Genomic DNA, 15,132 nt, shown 5'->3' on the forward strand with positions numbered 1-15,132 from the left:
GCACAATGGAGGCTGCAGTGGGATTTTTCAAAGCTTGAAAGTCACTTAGCAACACATATTTATTTCCTGTTTTAGAAAAAGGTGCTATGAAGGCGTGGATTCCTAGAAGATGAATCACGTATGAAAGACATGCTTTGTTTTGCTTTGAAATTGCATGTGAGATAATACAGGATATGCTTTCCTCCATTCATAAAGACCTTGCTTGTTGCTCACGTAGCATCCAAACATAGCATGAAGTTGGAAAGACCTCATAAAACAGCATTTAATGTCCCTTCCCTCCCATTTCCATTAGGCACAGGAAGTAGCAGATGCAGATGCATCTTACAGAAAAGCAAATCCTGCCTGAGACATTGTGTTGGTACATTAGAAGACCGAAGCTAGAAATTTCCTTTGTGTTCATTGTTAAATATATCATCTAAAATTGACTTAAATCCAGGAGTGAAAAATATAAGTAGGTGATTGATAAAATGTTTTACCTGTTGGGAAAGTCTAAAGCAGAACAATTCAGAAATCGTGTTTGAGTGAAATCAAAAGAAAATTGATGGCACTTTTTCTTTACTTGAAAGCCTTTCCTCTTTCCTGGTGACCTTCAGCGCTCAAAAACATCAGTGCTGTTTCTGAAGAAGTCAGGTCTGAGCAGGCATAGTTTTAAAGGTTGCACTGATGACATTCACAGTTCAGCTCTAAGCATGAGATCTTTAATGGTCTTGAGCAAGCAAAACTCTACAGCTCTGTCCATAACCCTACAAATATTGTTCCACCTGTGTTGAAAGATATTTATTGACACTTAGCAATTTATATGAGGTCATCGACCTTTCAAACAGGTCTCTTGCTTGGAAATTTTATTGCTCGACTAAAAATAATTAACCTTCTACAACATTATTTAATGACTCTGCCCAACTGCCAATAATAAGATGAAACAGAAATGTGTGGCCTTGACGAAACTCTATCTCCTGCTCATTGAGCTTGTTTTAAAAGGAAAAGCAATTTATTTAAAAATCTATGATGGTGTAAAAATGTCCTCATTCTGTTCCTGATGGATTTATATGGCCAGTAACAGCGGTACCTATGCTGCCTCTTGGTCTTCTCACAACACCTTTGTGAGATGGTAAAGGACACATTTTTTATTTCAGTGGATCTGAGATGTGGAATAAAGAGAGCGTACGATGGGCACACATGTAGCGGCCTACAGCTGGGTGTGTCTGCATGCACCTGTATCTCTCTTAGAGTTTGTTGCTCTGCAGCATCATGACAAGACGTCTCTGCCACAGGCACATAGTGGAGCACTGCTGGAAGACCCAAACCCTGCAGCCTGATGGATAAATGGTGGAGGGAAGCACTGCCAGCATTAAAACTACACTCTGGAATTTTAGCAACTGAGAAGAAATAAATACTACAGTTTGTGACTGTTGAGTGAGAATGTGGAAACTGCTCTTTTCAACATCTCCTGGATGCTCAGCCTCATTATCTGGCTTGACACCCATAAGAAAATGGGATATTTTCATTTTCTCTCATTCTTCACAGTTTACTTTGATAAACCCATGCTTAAAATAGTAATTTAACCTGTTTTTTATAATGATCTTTTCACATTCACCCAATACCTTCACCTCCCTGGGGCCAGAGCTGCAGGAGAGGGCTCAGGAACGAGGCCTGAAATCTGTTTGATTTCTCCCCTTGCTCCAGGGCCCACAGCAGCCATGTGTGTCAGTGGCTCTGTACCCTGCAGGAGAGCCCCCCCATCCATTCATGAAAGCAACTCTCCATGTCTCTATCTGGTTTGACTCCCTACAAGTTAATGTGCACACCGTTTCACAGTCAGTTTCAATCCGAGCCACCAAAGATGGTAATAAATGTCTTTCAATTGTATTAATTAGCTTGGTCAGATATCATTGGCTATTTCAAAGGAACAAGATGAACATGACAGATTAGATGTATGGAAATATGAGGCTGAATGCTACTTTCCTTTGTAGCAACCCTCCTTGAGCAGCACAACTATAGTTCCGGTGTACTACTAATTCACATACATTTTTATGCATCAATAAATCAAATATTTCTGCGCATATATAGTATTCTTATTTACTCAATAAGAACGGCAGAGTGCCCAGACTATGTGTGTCACACATGGAATTTGGCATTGCTTTATCAGAAATGGAAAGAAAATTGAACAAGTAAGTGTTAACTTCAGGTCTGAGGAGATTATGATTGAAATTTACAGACACAGTAATCGCTGAAGTAAAAACTTGCTAGGTTTAGAATGTGTTAATTGCAGTATTTCTTCACAGAAGCTAAAACAGATGATGGGATTGCATTTTGAAAGGGATGTCTAATCTGATGGGATTCAATTGAGGGATGTCTAATCTGATGGGCTTCAATTGAGAGCTGTGCAAATTGAAGTAAGTGCATACTCTGTGACAGAAGTTGATCAACCTCAGGTGCTGAGAAAGCAAGGTTGCAGACATCATTCATTGTCCTTTCTGCCCAGGTTGGAGACTCCACTGTCTATAAAAACATGTGAAAGATGAAAATGCCAGAGCAAATGCGTGGTGTCACTGCTGCAGCACTCTGTGTGATAGCAAATCAGAGCAATTGCTTTCAGATGAACCAGCTGTCTTATCTAAATGTAAAAAAATATATATATTATCATCAAACTTCAGTGTTCAAGACTGCATTATTGTAAAGAGTGTCAGAGAAGAAAGTGAGGCTCCTGCAGTGGCGTCTGGACCGTCGTCTGCCAAACCCAATGTAGAATCCCAGGCAAAGGACATACAGCCACTTGTGTTCTCCTTCAAACAAGGACACAGGCTGAGCCCCTAGTGGAAACTTATCCCGAGGAGTCAGACAGCACAGCAAAATTATACTCAGAATATCTTCTCAGCCCTCTGTAATATTTTATTTACTGTATTGTACAAATGTTCTGTGCTTATAGGAAGAAAACATATAAATACAGCTATAATTTTCTTATCATTTTCTACCCTGCTTCATTTTGACCACTGATTTGATATGGCATAAAAATAAATGTGTATTACCAAAGTCCAAGAGTACGTTGATTCATTCTTGCTCACAAGATGAATACTGCAAAGTCCTATACTGAATCCAGGCTAGGTAAAAGTTAGGAGTGCGAGAAAAAAAATGCTGCAAAGTTAAGCACTTAAAAGACTGAACATTTTGTTCCTCTTCCTTCAGCACAAGCTGCTCTAGCCAAGAATATTAACACAAGTAACAAAAGGGATGGCTGAAGGGGAAGTGCAAGATGAGGCTTAACATCCTCCAGGTCTGAACCTAAAGTGCTTTCTGCAGCTGAAGCTGCTATTTTTGCTAAAAAGCATTTTGTCAGTTCAGGGACACCGGCAAGCCTCCCTGTATTGTGTGAAATTTGAGGAGAGTGGATTGCTGGAGTAACAGTAAAGAGTGCCTTGCCAGGGGAAGCTCCAGAAGATGGTCTCGTATATGTCTTTAAGAAGGTCCATGTTTTCCTGGATATTAAGCATTCGCTCCTTAACAGCAAATGTACTTTGAAAGCCCTGAAAACATCCAAAATTCACTGAGTTGGGCTGTTAAACATCTGAACCTGAAGGAGCAAAGCCTCCACCTCATGGACTTGTCGTGCCTCAGGCTGCTGCTAGGTGTCACAGGGCTTCAGAGCAGAGGAAATGTCTCAGTCTATGACACTTCCATCCCCACAGGACAAGGGCATCTTCACATTCCCCTTGAGTAAACTCAGAGGTACTGACAGAGCTCCTAAAATGAGAAGAGATATGACTCAATGCCAATAACAGCTGGCCACCCCATCAGCCAGTGTGGTGACTACCATCCATCAGTAGGGTGGTAATATCATGTGTGCTCTCTTCCCCAACTCTGTCCATGCACTGAAACATTGACATGGCACTCAGCCCCATTCCTTGTGAGGACAGGGGAGGGAGGTGGGCTGCTGACTTCCTTCCTGCTAGGGCTGTGCCTTAATGGGGAACGATGGGGGAAGGAAGTGGATAACAGACTGCTGCTCTGCTGCATGGAGTGGGGGTGGAGGAAAAGGTAATGGTTGTAAGCCAAGAATATCCGGGTTGGAGAATAAAAGCCAGGTGATACTGATCACCAGATGGGGCCAAGTTCCCCAAGCATCACAGAGTCATGTCAGCGGGAACCTTCTGCTCCAGATACTGCTCAACCATTGCTGATCTGAGACACAAGTGTGGGAAAGCCATGTTGAGAGACCAGTCTAGGCTGGCAGCGCCATACTGCCAGTCCCCTTGAGCAGCAATGATTGCTTCACTGAGTGATGATGGGAAAAGACAGTAGCCATTTTCACAGCACTGTTTTTCCCTTTATTCATGGTTAAGTATCTATAACCTACCTTGAAACCAAATACTCTTGCCAGATCAACATACCATTTATTATTTTCCATAGACAACCTTGCTTCTATGTGGAGCCTTACTGTGAAATGAACAAAAGTAACTTGTTCTAGAAGGAAGTATACTGATTCCCAATAACACAGATTGTCTTAATTTTATATAACATGGATAACTTGCAAAACACGATGTCCACAAAAACTTTAGTGAGAACTGCAAAGTAAGTACAATTCCAGTATTCATTTATACTGGAGTCAGAAGGAAAAGAGATAACATCTGGGTCAGGTGAATCCATCAACAAGACTCTCATTCACTCTCATGACAGATCTTTCCTGTTAGGTAAAACTTCTTAAGAACAAGGATAAAGAAGAAAAGAAAGTGGGTAAAAATGGCAGCAAATGAAATGGAAAAAAAAAAAAGATAAAGAAAAAAGAAAAAAAGGAAAGATGGTGAGGTCTTGTGCTTAAAGAGAGCCTGCCAAGGCTTGCTGTGAGAGAGACTGAGAACACTTGTTCACGTGGCTCTTGGTTCAAAGATGAAACACTGGAAACATCTGTGCTCTGTTCTGCCTTATTTAAATCACTTCAGGATAAATCCAGCCCTGTTAAGTGGGTGTAACCTTGTTCAAGCCCGTGGAGTTGCACCTGCTTACTCTAAGGTGAAATTTGGCTCTGTTTGAATCTAGATTAACTCAACATTAGGAAAAAAAAATGAGAAGCTTGGCATATTCCAGTATTTCATCTGGAGTCTTACAGCACTTGAGATTAGTTTATCTAGTAGATTTACTGCTTGAAAAATATTTGATGCCGATATCAACTCAGTCCAATATCTCCTTCTCACTACCCCCTCATCCTTCCGCCCTCCTCTCCCCAGGCAAGAATATCAGCCCTGCCTTGGTCCCTCTTGGCCTGCTGCAGCTGGTGGGGAGCTGATCTGACAACAGCACATCTCTTTTGATCTCCAAAGTGCTCCAGAGGAGACAAAGAGGTTGTTCCTGTTGGCACAGCAGGCCAGGCTGTGTCCATCTGCCAGTCTATCCTCAGCCTGTAAGGATGTGAGTGCCTGGGGATGAGGGATGCTTCCTGCACCAGCACTGCCAAGGACCAAGCCAGCAACATCTGGCATCACTGGGAAGGAGGAAGTGTGGTTTCCTCCCTTAATTACTAAAGAACTGGTACAGAGGCTTGTGTAGGAAGAGAACAATTTCTCCATGTTTTGTTTTGTTTTGTTTTACTTTTTGCAGCATTGTACATCTACCACGCTTCTTTAGGAGACATAAGGGACAAGTAGTTAAGCCTGAAAACCAGTAAGGACATGAATGGGTATCTTCCAAAGAAAGGAAAGCAAAAGGAAATTTCAAAGATCCTCTCCACCAAACCCACCCGTCCTGAAAAGGCCTGAATAAATAGATAGCCTGTGCAACATGTTGGGAAAGTCAACAAACAGGGGCTCCCTCGCACAAAGAGGGAAGTGAATTCCTGAATCAAGGACTGTGTCCTAAGAAGACCCTGTCCACAGCCCTAGGAAGAGCAGGATTTCTGCCTCTTGATGCTATTTCTTGATCAGTTCTCCAAAAAGAGTAGTCTTAGAAAACACCCTGAAATCAAACTGAATCTAGCTCAGCAGAAAAGAAGTCATTTGGATTACACTTGGAAATGAGCTGCAAGACAGAGCAGTATTTGCATTACACATCCTTTAATGTTTGAACATTGTTCTATGTACATACATATTTGTATGATACCCCACAGCAGACTTCCAGGGAAAGTGAGTGTACTGTCACCATACAGGAAAAAAAAATAACAGAAGCATATGCTAAACATATGCTAAACTGGTAGTGGGTAGGAACTACTTCTTAGAGGACATGAAAAGCTCACATGGCTCAGCTGGGAATGCAGCAGTTTCTTGGATTAAATTATCACAAAACAGAGAAAGATTGAACTTGGAAGAAACCTCTGGGTACATCTGGCCCCAACCTCTGCTCTGGGAGAAACACTCAAGAGCAGGCTGCCCAGGTCTATATGAGGGCAGCTGCTGGAGATCACCGAGGAGGAGATTCCCCGACCTCTCTGGGCACCTGTGCCAGCGTTCAGTCCATACTACTATGGTGGCACCTCGCAGCCCAGCATCCCTCCACCTTTCAGTCATGGTATTGTCATTTCAGCCTTGTCTCATATAGGCAAGAGTGACTGAGCAGCTTCCCTGCCTGAAAGGGATGCCAGAAGGAGGTTCAGCAGTGCTTATGTCACCACAGGGCACACTGTCCCATTATTTCCCTTTTTAGCTTAATATCCATGTGAATATACAGGTTATATACACCCAGAACACAGCTCAGACCACGTGTCTGAAAAACTAAATAATCCAGGTTCTGTCCAAGCAGAAAGATAGAAGCCACTCAAGTGGAGCTTTATCTTGCTTTCATTATTAGACATATGCCCTACATAGATCAGGCTTTGGAGCAAGACATTCCCACCACGTAGTTATCTTCTACTGAAAGGAAAACAAGTGCATGCTACAGCAATGCTCCACATTCTCAATCTCCAGTCAAATACAAGCTGGTCGAATTATTTACCTCATCTTAGCTTTTGTGCTGGTTTTGTTACTATATGTTTTTACAAAGACCGTTCTATTAAGCCTTTTTTATTGACCTGAAGACAGAAGTTTATTGATAGCATTGTTTGTATCAGGATAAGATTGAACCTATTATTTGTAAATGGTGAGGCTTGGCTTTTCTGAAGGAAATTGTCAACTGCTGCCATGAAAGCAGTTTGAGTGAAATAGTTATTTTCCTACAACTACTTCATCAACAGCAAAGAGCTTAATTCCAAACTACAAATAACAAGCAGCTCCCCATCATCAGTTCCTTCATCAGTTTTCCTGTTTAAAACACACAGGGCTCTTTTCTAGGAGCACGAAAGTAACAGATCTTGAATCACCAAAGGATTGCAGAGGAACAGAAGGAAATAGAGGACTGCACCACCAAGACGAGGGCAGCAGCAGCAAAGAAGTTTTTATTAAAGCATATATAAATTCCTCATTTGGTGAAAATGCATGAGAATTTTGACATTCACTTCAAACTGCTATCTGATCCACACGAATTTCAATCTAAGCAGACAAAAAAACAAAACAACAACAACCTAATCTGTCATTTTAGACTCCTATGAGAGCAAAATAAACTAGTGAGCAGAAATGAGGCATTGCCAATTTTTTGTCTGTTTGGAATCTTTTGGAAGCAAGAACTTTTATAACTATCTCTTCATCTATTTTTGTGCAGGAAACAAGCTTTGCTTCTCCTTCAAATGTTTGAAAGTGAGCTTTGTCTTCAGGATGTGTGCATTAAGTTGAGCCTGTCACAGTGTGCCTTTCATGGAAGATGAGCAAGGGTTGGAGAAAAAGAATTTAAGTACATATTCAGCTCATTAATTCTATGATAATTCACGCCAGAAAGATAACTCCTGACATCAAGAAATTAAGAAGTATCTCTTATTACCAACGTTTATGCTATCTTTGATTTTTCTTCCTCTCACATGATCTGCTGGCAAAATCTAACCAGTATAACTCCTAGCTGCAAAGATTTGAACCATTCTTCTTTGCAAATATTTAAAATTTAGAGAAGAATTTGCTCATCTTGACTTCTGCTGTCACTTTTGTAAGTCTTCTTATCTACTTCAAGTTCAATTTTTCCAAGATGTGAAATAAAGCCACCAGGTTTATCTGGTCTTTGGAGTCCAGGCAACGTTGAAATCACAAAGGCATTTTTGGCACACAGCTTGGAATTTACCCAGAAAGCAGCAGTGGTTCTGACTTTCCCGCACACTTCAGTGTGACAAACCTGTCCACCTGTACTTGTGATTCCATGTGCTGGTGGAAATGAGTAGTTCTCCCAGTTGGCTGTGTTAGATACATGCTTTGTTTTGACTTTCTATGTCACTTATTTTGACTCCCATTGAAAGAAAAATAAAACTGCTGATAAATAATACTTCTGTGTGATAAAAAATATTCAGAACAGTGAATGAAAGAAGCTAGCAGGGAGGGGTTGGATAACAGAAGCAATTTTATCAGATATTTTTGACCTGAAGCAATTACAAATGTAAAGTTTGCAAGAGCATGCACGATGTTTTTATATGCATACCATATTTTAGATTGGTTTGGGAGAGAAACAGATAAAATCAATCAACTAGTGATGTGGCAGTAATTATGCAAATGGAACAACTTGACCATAAAACACTTTGAATGGGAGAAGGTAGCTTAATAACAACTAAGCATTAAAAACATGGTTATTGCATCTGTCCTAATACCCTGACATCTCTCCAACCAAACCATGGAAGAAATGGATGTTGTGTAACAAAATTTAAACCATATAAAGAATCAGATGAAGGTCATAAATAACTTGTCCTTATAAAAATCATGTCTTTAGTTCTCAACTGTGTCTTACAGTTTTGTTCAGTCTTGGGCAAAGTTCAGTTTTATGAGACCAACCTCATGCAGCAAACACACCTTTGCTCTGCTGCTTTACTGCAGTGTTAATGGTTCGTTTGCCTTTGGGGGTAGGGGAAGGTAAGTGCTGCTGTTCCTTATGCTGCTCAAATGAGCACTGCAAGGTTATATTAGTTCATCAAATAACCCCGTGAATTGTTCTCAATTGCAAAATCAGCTGTGATAGCAAGCAACAGAAGTATATCCCGCTCTACAGGCCCTGTATGTTTGCAGCTGCCTGAAACACAGGTGATGCAGGCTGGTGGGTACTTGAGAAAGAGGAAATGAAAAAAAAAAAGATGCACAATTTCATCTTGATCCCAAAGGAAGCTTGAACAAAGGTACTGTCTGTTCACTTCTTTCTTCTTGCCACTTGTTTTCCTGTGTCTGAGTTGTTTTGACTCTACCCTATACCATATGTGCTTCCATATGTTATCACTACTCTAAACAAACTCAACCTCGGTCTGCAGTGCACGCAGCAAATCCCCACATCCCGGAGTCAGATTGTTACTCCATTTCTGTGGGTTGACTATATAGACTTTTACTCCAGTCCTCCAGGTCAAGCAGCTGGTCAGAGCCTGAGGCACCTGTCTCTACCCTTGGCATGAAAGAGTGCTAATCTGAGCCCAGATTTTTCCTTTCTGTATGTTTTGGATGTGGGTGAAGAATTCTCCCATACCCAGGAAATCAGAGATGTTAATCCAGAAGAAGCCACAGTATTAATTTTAGCAAAACAGTACAGATTGATGAGTGGTAAGCCAGGAAGACCTGCAAGCATGAGACACAGCAGAGAGAGGGGAGGGGACCTCCACATGCACACACACACACATACACTTCTCCCTAGCTAGAGCTGAAGAAGGTCTTTGTGTGTACCCTCTGGAGGATGAATGAATCGTGCATAAAAAGTAACTGTGCTTTTCTCAAATACCATTAAGCAGCTTTGCACTGCAATAAATATCAGCAGTGTGAACAGTATTCAGTTGGAGGACACAGGTGTAGAGACATCCAAGTCTTTGGAGAATATAGGACAGTAGTTCACCAGAAGTGGCATGGAGGGCACAAACAGGAGTCAGCCTATACACAGTACTCTCCAAAATATGACCTAGGGGCCATCAGATTAAACTATTAGGAACTTGGTTCACAACAAGACCAAGGAGAATCATATAATCATTTAAGTTGGAAGGAGCCCTTAAAGGATATCCAGTCTAATTCTCCTGCAATGAATAGAGACATCTACAGCTACATCAGGGTGCTCAGAGCCCCATCTGCCTGACCTTCAGTGTCTCCAGGGATGGGGCTTCCACCACATCTCTTTGCAAGAGAGGCAGCTCTTCTCACAGCAGGTGCTAAATCTGTGCAATTTCTTGACAAAGGTCACAGTGGATGCATACAATTCACATGGGATCAGGGGGAGAAAGGACGAGCCCTGGATGAGGAATCTATTGAGAGCTGCTACACATAAACAAACTGCTGGGCTTAGGAAGGTCCAAACGGTTATGAGCTGAAAATGGTCAGAGAGTGGGAGGGGTTTAAAGGAAAATGTTACGCATACTTGCCCTGTTCTCACGCTCTCCAAGACATCTTTTTGTAGACAGTTTAAGACACAGAATATTGGGCTAGAAGATCCTCGGTCTGAACTAGTATGTTTGTACTGATGTTTCCCCTCCGGACAATTAGACTGCTGAAACCTTTTCACTGTGTAGATAGGGCATAATAAAAATTATATATATATATATATATATTTAAACTAAAAAAGAAAAATGAACATTACATCTTGTACATTTTGCTCTCTCAGGCAGAAAGTTCCTCCCACCCTCATTATTTCACAACTAGTAGTTATGGAGACTGAAACTAGCTGGAACTGAGACTAAAGAGGTGAAGGTGAGAAATCTCAGCTGCTCTCAGCAGTGTTATAAGGCAAGAAATGGTTATGCTCATGTAGGCTGATGGTTATCATGAAATCAACAGGTGTTGATTTCTCCCATATGTAGGAACTGTGATTTTCATTCTGCATGACAAGATCAATAGGTTATCAAACAGCAAACACCATGCCATGACATGTGAAAGTCTGTCTGCTCTGGGAAACCAGGAGCTCCTGCCTTGAGCAGCTTTCATTGTGACTCTGATAACACTTTTTTATTATTATTATTTGTTTGTTATGCAAGGCTTCTGCCACAGATGTGGACAGTCACAGTGGTACCAATTTATAAAGCTCCCATAAAGACAGGAGTGTGATGCTCCTGAGTAAGAGGAGCAGGACTTGGTGAGGTTGTGTTTTTTAACCTGAGTATTTTCACCCACATTTAGTTCAGCATCCATCTGAACTAACACAGAATTACCAGGAGATGGTAGAGATGTATTTATACACTTCTACCAGTAGTCTGCATATGTAAGACATAATCCTTCAACACTGGACACATCAGACACCGAGGTAAAGGCAACATTTCAGTCTATGTCCTGCAGCTAGACCAAACAGAAGCACAATTCCCACTGGGGTCATTTAGCACTTATAGGTAATCAGTAGGCACATGAGAAAAAAGTCTCCATTTCCGATTTTAAAGCAGTGCCTGAACCTGGCACAGCAGAAACAATAGACTGTTTCCCAAGTGGACATCAGGTGTATTTATTTTACTGAAATATATGAGTTTGTGACAATCAAAAGCAGATGTTCATTAACAGGCAGAGCTGTAGGTAGATTTCCAAGGTATGAAGCATGAGGAGGGTGAAGAGGCAGAACATTTGGTCTCCTGCCTTGAGCCTGAATTTGTTGAGTTTCTTACAATAGTTTTCAACAAAGGTTTTCAATTTCCATGTTTTTAAGTAACAACTATGAAGATGCTGCTAGCCTTGTAGAAACAAATGCTTTGGACATTATTTCAGTTCCTGTTCTGCCTTATTTTTCTCCTTTGTTTGCCTTATCTAGGATCCAGAACTAGATTTGAAATTTGTTGTCTGAAGAGACAGAGCTGAGAGACATCTTTTACAAACCCACTGCAACCTTCTGTCTGGAACTGAGTTCCATCAGATCCTATGCACTTAGGTCCCATGTTTGGTACAGAGAGATCCTTCTGGATGCGTTACTCCTTATACAGCTCTTTTGTGTTTCCTAACATTTGGAAACTCCCTTGCTGGGGGTGAGTGATGTTGCACCAGACCAAGGCAACCTTATTTCAAGAAGGAACTGTCAGCAAGATCAGTGCAAGGTCAGTCACTCTGGTTGTTCATTTCAGGAAACTTCTCCTCCTACAGACAAGCTTATGCTAAACCAACTCCAGAAATACGAGGGCTGCAGCATTCTTCCATTCGCTGGCGCCATGAAAGCTGGCAAAAAATGCCATGGCAGCAGATGTTAGCAGCCTGCCAGACCAAATCAGGCCCCATTCTCCCCTGTACAAGGACAACTCCAAGATAACTTTGTAGTTGGCTGAGTTTCTCTTTCCAAACAGTGCAGTGGAGTATCAGCACAAGAAAGCTTCAGGAGTGTTTCTGCCAGGGAAATTGAGTGATGGGGCCTCTAACTGCATTCAACACATAAGAAAAAGAAATATTTTTATCAGCTGACCTTGAGCATGCTTATAAGATCATGATTGGTTTTTTTAAGTTTCACCTACAAATATATCTGAACTGCAGTTCCAAACCAAACTGAGGTCTATGCATTGCAGATCAGCCACCTGAGTGTTCTGAAAAACAAAGGCCAGGCAAAAGAAATAGAGTGGATTTTGAAATTCCCTGGCACTCTGCCTTAATTTGCCTTTGTCTAATAGCCTGAGACATCTCTGTCCACCTTTCTGTGTGGTTCTCAGAGCACATTTGGTACCAGACCAAGATGGTTTGTTGCCCACTAAGCTACATAGCCTACATGTTATTCTTGGTGGAATTGCTCATAAGCCAGCCTTGCAAACAGCTCTGCAGGGAATGGGACCACACTTCTCAGCTGCTACATTTTAGGGAAAATGCTCACCATAGCAGAATCACAGAATTATAGGGGTTGGAAGGGACCACAGGAGATCATTCAGTCCAACTTCCCACAAAAGCAGGTTCCCTTCAACAGGTTGCACAGGAAAGCTTCCAGGAAGGTCTTGAATATCTCCACAGAAGGAGACTCCACAGCCTCTCTGGGCAACTTGTTCCAGCAATTTGTTACCCTCAAAGTCAAGTTGTTCTTCCCCGTGTTCATATGGAACTCCCTATGTTGCGGTTTGTGTCCATTGTCCCATGTTCTGTTGCTGGGCACCACTGTAAAGAGCCTGGCCCCTTCCTCGTGATTCCCACTAGATATTTACAAATGCTGATAAGATCCCACCTCAGCCTTCTCTTCTCCAGGCTGAACTGCCCCAGGTCTCTCAGCCTTTTCCTATAAGGCAGATGCTGCAGGCCCCTCAACATCTTTGTAGCCCTCTGTGGGACTGTCCAGAAGTTCACTATCTTTCTTGAACTGAGGAGCCCAGAATTGGACACAGTACTCCAGATGTGGCCTCAGCAGGGCAGAGTGCTGCAAGAATCTTCCAGCTATGAAATTATGCAACACACAATACATTTGACTTAAAATATTGTCTATTTGAAGCAGAAATGAATAGTCAGATGTTAAAGGCTGAGTCCCGCTTCTTCTCTTCCCTATAATCAGGATGTCAGTGAGGACTCTTGGGTCCCTGCTTCGCTGAGAAGAAGGTTACAGAAAGGGGCTTGAGGACAGCCTAGAGGGGCTCAGGTGGGTCACGGAGTGACCCAGTGACTCACTAAGCCCAGAAAAATATTTTGGAAATGTCAGGGAGCTGTGGGCACTTAGGTTGTGTGTTTGCACCTGGCACAGATCTTGCATTCACAAGTGGTATATAGACCTTTGGTTCACTTCTATAAGGGACACAGGAGCTACAGCCCAGCCCTGCTCTGAGTCCACTGGCTGGTCCCTGCTGCAGATTGTGTGGACTGAGGATAACAAAGCTAAAACAAGTATTTGACACCACAAACCTTATTTCACCGTGCAATGAACAGTCACACAGGGCAGTCTTTATTCCCCAGGCTCAGCATTCAGAGCAAACAGGCTGCTGTAATCTTTAGCAAATACATTTTTGCTTGCACAATAAATCTGCTCAAAAAATCACACAATTCCATTCAAATCAGTCACTAAAGAGTCACGTGTTGGGGCCTATCTCTGCTTTGTGCTGACATTGCATAGGCAGAGGATCACGTGCCTTCACAAAAAAAAATATCCCCAGACTTAAGGCAGGGCTTGGCTCAGGGTCACAAAATACTCATCCACATTTCTTATTGTGTTTTATCTTCTTTCTTCACCAGCTAGTCTTGAAATACACTACTTCCACGCAAGCAGACATGCACACATCTTAAATACACATCAAGTGGCTGTATCTCTGCTGGGAAATAAAATGGTTCAGGAACAGTCAAAGAAGGAGTGCTCCAACCAATCCCTCTTACCCTAAAAGTAGGGGCAGCAATCCAAGCTGGATGCAGTCCCTGGCCCATGCTCATCCCCTGGCTCTTTCCAGGGGGCATCTAGGTGGTCCTGCCCAAAACCATGCCAAGAAGTCACCAGTATGAGCTGTCACACACCACTACCAAGGCCCTCATCCACTGTCTGGGACATCGCCTGGAGCCTGGAAGACATTCTGGCAAACTACTAAGGCCTGTCTCTCTTGATCCATAAAATGGATAACAATTCCCATTGTATTTCTTGATGGTGAAAGTATGGAACACTTTTCTGCTTGGATATTAATGGGAAAGCTTGTGAATACTCAAGTTGTACAGCTAGGTTCATACCATTGTGCCTGAGAGTTGACATTTCAACAGAGGGCAAATACTGACTTAGTGGGTGTACGTACTAACACAAGATAGGCGAAGAAGATCCATGATCAAAACCGAATTGAAAATTTTTAATTTTGTCCATTGCTTTAAATGAGGATAGTTGTCTACATTGAAAACAGGCCTATTCAAGATAAATAAGACCATATACCTTTAAAAAATACAGTTAAAATGTTTAATAATAGAATCATAGGGGCTGGAAGGGACCTCAAGAGATCATTGAGTCCAACCCCCATGTATTCTGAAGTCGTATGTATTCTGAAGTCGTGTTTCACATAATTCATATTTTTTTTCTTATTTGTATGAGTTAAAGATGATTATTCATTCAGTTTTTATGACCTATTCATTATTGTTACCTGGCGTTATAACACTTCCTGAAACACAGTAAGGAGAGGCTACCACTTGCTTATGTCAGGTAACACAATAAGTGGAATGGAAAAAAAAAAAACAATAATCAGGAAGTATTTTGTTCAGTGCTGTGGGCTTAGAGAAGACA

The sequence above is a fragment of the Cyrtonyx montezumae genome, unplaced genomic scaffold (assembly GCF_038088225.1).
Source record: "Cyrtonyx montezumae isolate F1298 unplaced genomic scaffold, pur_monq_1.0 scaffold_8, whole genome shotgun sequence".
Lineage (NCBI taxonomy): Eukaryota > Metazoa > Chordata > Aves > Galliformes > Odontophoridae > Cyrtonyx > Cyrtonyx montezumae.